Below are 7,519 nucleotides of genomic sequence, written 5' to 3' on the forward strand. Positions count from 1 at the left end.
CTCCCAGCTTTCCCCCACCCCGCTCGTCCCGCCACGACAATCTCTCCCTTGTCATATTCCGGCCCCTGCGTCCTCATCCCACCCCGGCTCGTACAATTTAAGAGCCCTTCTCCCCTTATTCAGGGCGGCCTTCACGTCACTGGAACTCTAAGAAGAGACTTCACTGACCTGTCAGCGGATCCAAAATGGCGGGGCCTAGTCCCAGGACCAGCAGCCACAGCTCATGACAGCCCGGGTCCCGAAGCCGACTCCGAATAGCCCTCCCGATTCTGGTGGCAGGTGGGATAAGGGAAGGAGCTCGTTTCCTGGAAGTTAAGGCCAAAGCCAGGGGCCACACAGTCGGCCGGGAACAGTGGGCCGGAACGGGCGGTGAAGCCGGCTACCTTCCCTGTCAGCTCACTGACGTGGTAACTCGACTCAGTCTAGCCCGCTGCCTGGTAACTGCGCGAGCCCCGCCGCGCACAGCCAATCATAACTGCGCACCGGGAAAGTGGCATTCCATCTACCCAATCAAAGAAAGAAACTGGCTTTGGGAGGCGGGTAGTACCCAAGTGGGCGAGATTACCAGGGAAAGAAAAGGTAGGTAGGGGACAACCAATGGGTACGAGGATTAGATGATTGACAGTTTTACAAGCCAATTAAAAAGCGAAAAATTGTACTGGGCGGTTGGAGAGGCGGAGTTTGATAGAGTTCGGTTGCAGTGCGCAAACTTGGCCGTGGCTGCTGGGCATTATGGGGAGGAAAGCTATGATTTGCTGGGAAGGGGGCGGGGTCCCTTTTGAGAGTTGAGCGGGCGACCCTGCTTCGCGTACATACCACCCTTTCTATACACTATCAAAGTCTGCTAGACGATCATTTATTTTCGAGGCAGCTCTGAGCTCCCTCCATCCTAGAATCAGTCCCACAATCTAATTAACTACTCCTGCCCCACCCTCCCACCTGTCTGCGCGATTTGGCTTCTCATAGTTGTGTCTGTCCCATAGCCATACTAAATCTGTTCCTGCATCTTGTGTCCCATTCCTAACATGCAGAAATAGAGAAAATGAGAAGTGTAGTTCAGGTCTCTTCACTTTACAGAGCAGGAAACTGAATCCTGGAGCAGCAAACCCAGAAGTCCTCATACCCAGTTCAGCTGTCTTTTTCACTGTACCTCACTACCTCTTATACCTTATTTTATCAGACGGTGACTCCCAACTCAGTCCCCCACACGAAACCGTGGACACTTTATATCCACCTGGAAAAAACTAACCACAGGGGTTAGTCCACATCATCAGTGACAGAAAATTGAAGACTTTACTTTTTGCTTTATAAATGCTAGGATGGTTGAGAGCTAGATGCCCGTGTCAGTTTTCACTCTCCTCCTCCCAGCTGCCTCTCCTTTTGCAAGAGACTATAGAGGTTGCTAGGATATTTAGAATTTCCTAGAAGTGAGTGTGTAAGATAAGGACAGGAGAATGAGTTTTCTCCTTGCAGACTGAATGGTGGAATTTTCAGTTTGTCTACTGCAATAGAGCCCAGGTGTCCTTAACGACCTGGAGAGATCGCTGGGAGGCAGTGAAAAAAAGAGACCAACTCTCTCCCCATTTCCTCCCACTTACAGATAACCAGAGAAGTTCCATACTTACCAAGAGAGGACCAGCCCCCCAAGAGAGGACCAGGCTCCCCCAACCCCCCAAAAGAGGACCAGACCCCCCCAGGCCCCCGGAGTGAGGACCAGCCCCCCATGGGGCACAGATGTGGCACCCAGTGCTGGATGGGCAGCAGTCCTGGCTTCAGGATGGCCGGCCGTCCCCACGGGGCATGGCCTGGGCAAGCCAAGAATGCAGATTGACAGGTGAACTGCCCAGGCCTCTGAGAAGTGCCCAAACCAAGTCCTGAGAGCCTCCTTTAGTTTTGAGGGATGGAGAGGATAGGGTGGTAGGTTACCTGTCCAAGGTCACTCAGTGATGATGCAATGCATAAAATGCTTAGACTGATGCTTTGATGCTTTGTTTCATCCCAAACTGTTTTGTCCACAAAGCCACCTTCCTTGGTGGAGAGAGGAAAGTGGGGAGGGAATGGAAGATAGCAGAGAAAAGAATGAGAAAGATATAAGGAAAAAAAGAGTAGAGAGAAAAAAAGAAATTAGTCCTTCAAAGTGACAGAAGAAGGAGGAGAGGGACAAACAGCCGAAACAAAGCAGCAGAAGAGAAAGAAGAAAGACATGGGGGAATTGGAACAGAGACAATGGGTAGAGACAGCGACAAGTGAAGAATTCAGCAAAACTTGAGCGGCAACAATTTCTGAGTTCTGAGACCCAAAGGCCTCTCCTGGCCATACGCACTTCCACCTGACCCCCTGGAGAGCTTCTACGGACACGGGCGGCTCCCTGGTCTTACGTCGCCGCGGGCGGGTCCGGCCTCTGCGGGTCACCAGGCCCATTCTATTCTCGCCGGCTCGGCTCTGCTGAAAGGATCTTGCTGGAGCGCGGTTTCAGCCACGTGGGAGGGGCGTGGCCCGGCTGTTGAGGAAAGCCTCCGATTGGCCAAGGGGCGGGCTTCTTGGCTTCTGGACCCCTCCTCTGAAGGCGGGGCCTGAAGATTCACAGCTGGAAAGGGTGGAGCCCAGGCCGCGCAGCTGGAAGGGGGCGGACCCCGACGCGCGAGGCTCGCTGCTGCGGGCTGGGGGCGCCCTGGGCTGCCATAAAGTGAATGGGCGCTGGCGGGGGGTGGCAGACCGCGGCGAGGCTCATTCGCTCCCTCTGCAAGTCCGGGAGCTCCCGAGCGGAGCGGCGTCCGGGCGCAGGGGGGCGGCCCCCACCCCGGCCGGCCGGGTGCCTGGCCCCTGGCCCCTGCCTGCCCTCCAGACTGCGGCCGCTGTCGCCGCCACGGGGAGTTTGCCTACTGCGGGACTCACTGTGAGTGCTTGACTGTGCGGGGGACGGGGGCTGAAGGGGTTGAGGGGTATGGTCGGACTTCGCGAACCCTAAAACGGAGTCTGGGGCGGCTGAACTTGGGAATGGCACTTGGGGGACAAGTGGAGACGGGAATGGAGGACTACACACCCGGGGCCAGGACTTGGGAAAGGGAAACTTAGCTACCGGACTCGGGAGACAGAGAAAGGGGAGACTCGGGGAATCTGAAGGGAGACCAAAAGAAGACAGCAGGACAGGGTCTCCGTGAAGTAGGGATTAGAGAGAATCAGGGGAACCAGGACCAGAAAGCGCCCTGGAATCCGGGGACGCGGGACAGGCAGCCAGAGAGTGAAAGGGGTTGGCGAGTCCTGGGCAGCTGGGAGAGCTGAAGGCGGCCGCCCAGCATGGGGACAGTTGGGGCACCCAACGCCCCTCTCGGCTGGTTCTCAGATTCCAGACGCTGAGAGCAGGGGTGCGTCTGGTTCTTTTCCCAGCTGCTTCGCAGTTGGGATGTGAGCTGAGTTGTGAGAGCTCGGACGTTACCGGGTCTGACGGCCGCTGAGCCGGAGGCAACGTCCAGGCTAAGCAGCAGGAGTGACCAGGCGGCAGGTCAGGCGTGTCTGGCTTGGGATGTCAGGGCCCGGATGGGTCCCAGTCTGGAGCCGCCTCCGAATCAGACGGAATGTCCGCAGCTCACCGCGCTCAGAGCGGACAGAATGTCCGGGGCAGAGAGGTGGGTCTCTCAGGCGCTGTCAGGCAGCAGCGAACAGAATGTCCCTGGCTGAGTGGCATGTCCATCTACCCAGCAGCGCCTGCCCAGCTGCTGCGTGCCTGGTGGGCTTTGCTATAGTGGGTCCCCTCGAAACCCAGCTCGCACTTTATAAACTTGCTTCTGTTCCTAGGGGCTGTGGAGGACAGGAGCAGGGAGTAAGAGTAAAGTCTGTAACTTGGGCCTTGGGGTGGAGTGGCACTGGCAGACATTCCCTCTCCAATCCAGACTAGACCGCAGCATCTTCCAGACTTACAGAATAAGATTATGATGCAAGAAAGTCAATGGTGGGATTATTACTGGAAATCAAGGCCAGGAAAGGAGGAGCCCAGCACAAGCCCCTGATGGCCCTAGTTTCTTCACAAACTTCGAGTCAACTCCTCACTGCGATACAGCTGGCCAGACAACCCCCTGACTCCGTGGTTGGGTGTCAGCAGGATAAAGAATGCTTCCCTCAGGGGCCCAGAACCCAGGCCTGAAGAGAAAACTGCAGCCCTTTACCAAACCCTATGGTCTTGTTTCCATGTTTGCTTCCTTACCTCCACTAGCCCCACAGACTCTAGAGTCCAACATGGGGCCTATATGATTCATTAAGTCTGGTTGGAAAGGATGTGTCAGCTCTCTCCAACTGCCCCATTTGCTTTCCCTGTGGCTGGGGGAGGGCCCTGATTTCTCTGGATTCACTTGAGGACCACCCACCCACCCACCAACTCGTTAGGGATCCAGTTAAGCTGAAGGGAACAAAGTAGAGGAAACTATCTCAGTCTATGCTAAGTGAACAGAACAAGCTTGTTGGAGACTAAGTTTTCATGGGGATAAGTGCAAGATGATGTGCACTTGTGCTTAGAATGAGTAATCTGAACAAGTAGTTCTCAACCTTTCTCATCTTCCACCTATGAATGATATGCAATGCTATTCCCTACTCCCCCTCCTCAAGTCCTTGATTTTAAAGTTTGCTTATCCTCAGCTAGGACATTGTTCCTCAACCTTTTTGTCCCTTGTTCCCTTTTGGTAAATACAGAATCACACTCCAAGCTACCCCCTCCACATTCTGATACCCTTTATAGGGGCTTATGTTTCCATTGTCTCTGAAAATCTGAAATTGTGGATGAAATGAAAAGTTATGTGTGAAGAAAGGAATAGGGAAGGCATTACAGATAGTCCCCTAAAGACCTTAGCCCAAAGTTCTGCTTTTGCCAAAAGGTGAAAGGAACATTATAATGAAGATGACTGGAAACAAAAGACAGACCCTCTTTCCACCCTTGCATAAAACCATGGAGCTGAGTGCATGCCTGGTCACCGGCTCTTAGAATGTCAGGGGCCTAGAGAAGGGTCAGAGAGTGGCCAGAGACCGCAAATTTCAAAGTTGAAGTCCTGTGGAAGATGAGATAGGATGGAAACCCACAAAATAATGAAAGGCTAGAAAAGCAGAAGACTTAATTGCTTCCCCAACCCTGAAACCGGAGATGAGGGGCCTCTTAGAACTGGAGCAATGCAAGTCAGGATAAATAGGAAAATACACCTTGGCACACAGTGGGCAGCAAACTTCCAGAACTCATTTCCAGAGAGGTGGTAGAGGCAGGAAGTAGAAATGGAATCCTTCAGGGCTTCAGAGGATCAGAGCTGTCAGAGCCACAAATGGCTGCTGGGGTGGCGGGGGCGAGGAGTGGAAGGAGCTGGATTTGAAACTCTTCAATCTGTGTAACCTTGAATGGGCTGCTCATTCCTGCCACTCAAGGTTTTGTAAGAGTTAAATCATATATATGAAAGCCTTTTGCAAAGGAAGAAGCGCCACAGAAATAAGAAACGTTATCGCTATTATTATGCCCAAACTGTAGGTCCCCTGTACCACAGAGTCTTAATTTGGAAGGGTGTAATTTCAAATCTTTGACTGGCCAGATAGCATCCCTGATTCAGCCACAGAAAGCTTCTCAATGACAGATAAGACATCCTATCCCAGCCTTCAGAAGCCAGCCGTTACTCTTGCCCCTCTCTGAGAAGACTTCTAGGGAACTTCCCAAATGTGTAACCCATCTACCAGGCCAAATATCCTGATCGGATCCCTGCCTGCCTCCTCCTCAAAGATGTAAATATGGGCCCAGGACCTATGTCCAGGAAGGGAGGACAAGGGAAGCAGGCTGGAGGGTGCGTGTGAGAGAATGGAACCACTCAAATCTCGTATTTTACATTCACTCTAGAGTGTGGGGAAAGAAGAGGGCAGCTAACCTGAAGGATCCATTAGGTCCTGAGCTTTGGGATTTGCTGGAGTGTCTAGTCCATGGTCATTGACTATGGGCTAAAGTCAATGACCAAAATAAGAGTGACGGGGAAGGGGAAAAAAAAAAAGGAGATAAAGAGCTGCTGTTGAAATTCTTTCTCCACTCCTTTTCCATTGTCCTCCCTGGACCTTCTTTATTTTATACATCACAGTTAATAGTTTCCTCTTTCCTCTTCCCTGCCCAATCCATCCGCTCACCACTGCCAAATAAAGGTTCCCCAAAATGCATTTATGTCATTCCCCTACCTATAAGCCTCTAGTGACTCCTACTGCTAGAAGCCGTGCTTCTCAATAGAGGGGTGGGGCAGGAGAGGGCAAGATGGGAGAGGGAGGAGCATGAGCCCGCAGAATAAACACGCCGGTCTTCCTGGTATGGTGATGTCACTTGAAGATGTCATTTGGACGTTTGGAGAAAAAACTTTATTTTTATATTAAAATAGACATAACTTAAGTATCGACTATAATGCAAAATGTGCCTCTGTTTTTAACATAAAACTGGAGATCTCAAAGAATTTACATATTGGGTGGCAGCTATTTCAGGTTGTGCCCCTAATTTTCCAGGGGGACATTGTCTCTTACTAGTCTTAGGGTGGTATTTTTTCCCTCAAAAAACTGTAGCCCAGATGACGTCAAATCTGTACCATCACCCTGTGCCCCTCATTGAGGCCATCAGTCTGACTTTTTTGGGTTTTTTTTAAAGATTTATTTATTTATGCATACAAGAGCTGGGGTACAGGCCAGGAGTGGTAGTGAGAGGATTCACCAGAGACAGAGTGGGGAGCAGAACTGGCAGATCTACTGAAATATAGTGCTGAGGGGAGCAGCGGGTGAGACAGGAGAGGTCTGCTGTGCCATGTGGGTCACCACCATGGCTGGGGATCGAACTCATGCTACAGTGGCTGTGGACAACATCATGATGCTGTGACTTAACCCCTTGTGCCACCAGGGAGGCCCCCAGCCTGACTTGTTATTCTCTGATGATCTCCCATTGCTCACATGAAGACCCTGGTCAAGACCCCTGTTGCCCTTTGAACCTGCCACCTCATTCCTAACAGGACTCTATTATTTAGGAGACTCAGCCTTCTCTGCTTCTCTGATTCCAACTTCATCCCGGCTACATTCTCTGAGCCCCAAAACTTGATATCACCTTACATGGGCTTCCAGCTCTCTGATCTCCCACAATGCAAGATTCAAGCCCATGCAGCCCACTCATCCAACCTGTGCTCTGATTGCCTCCCTAAACTGCTCTCCTAGAAGTTAGAAGAGTGCCTTATTCTTGGGCATCTCTCTGACTTAGCACCTTAGCTTTCTGAAGAAAAGAAAGGGAGGGAAGTGTTTGGGGGTCCATTTCTCTGATCCCTGATTTACCCCTTGATAAATTAAGTGCATCTAATCATTGCTGCCTTCATCTGAGTCTTAGGATTTCCTCTTGGGGATGTAAGTCATGTCTACAGCTGTCTCCATTTGTTCCCATTTGCTCACTGCAGTTCAGCAGAACAGACAGTTTGAGTGTTAAACATCCCTAGTGAACATGAGGCCATGTGCACTTAAGGATCCCACTTCATTTTCAGGTTTAGTG

Source organism: Talpa europaea, assembly GCF_964194135.1.
Source record: "Talpa europaea genome assembly, chromosome: 10".
In the NCBI taxonomy this organism is placed as follows: Eukaryota; Metazoa; Chordata; class Mammalia; order Eulipotyphla; family Talpidae; genus Talpa; species Talpa europaea.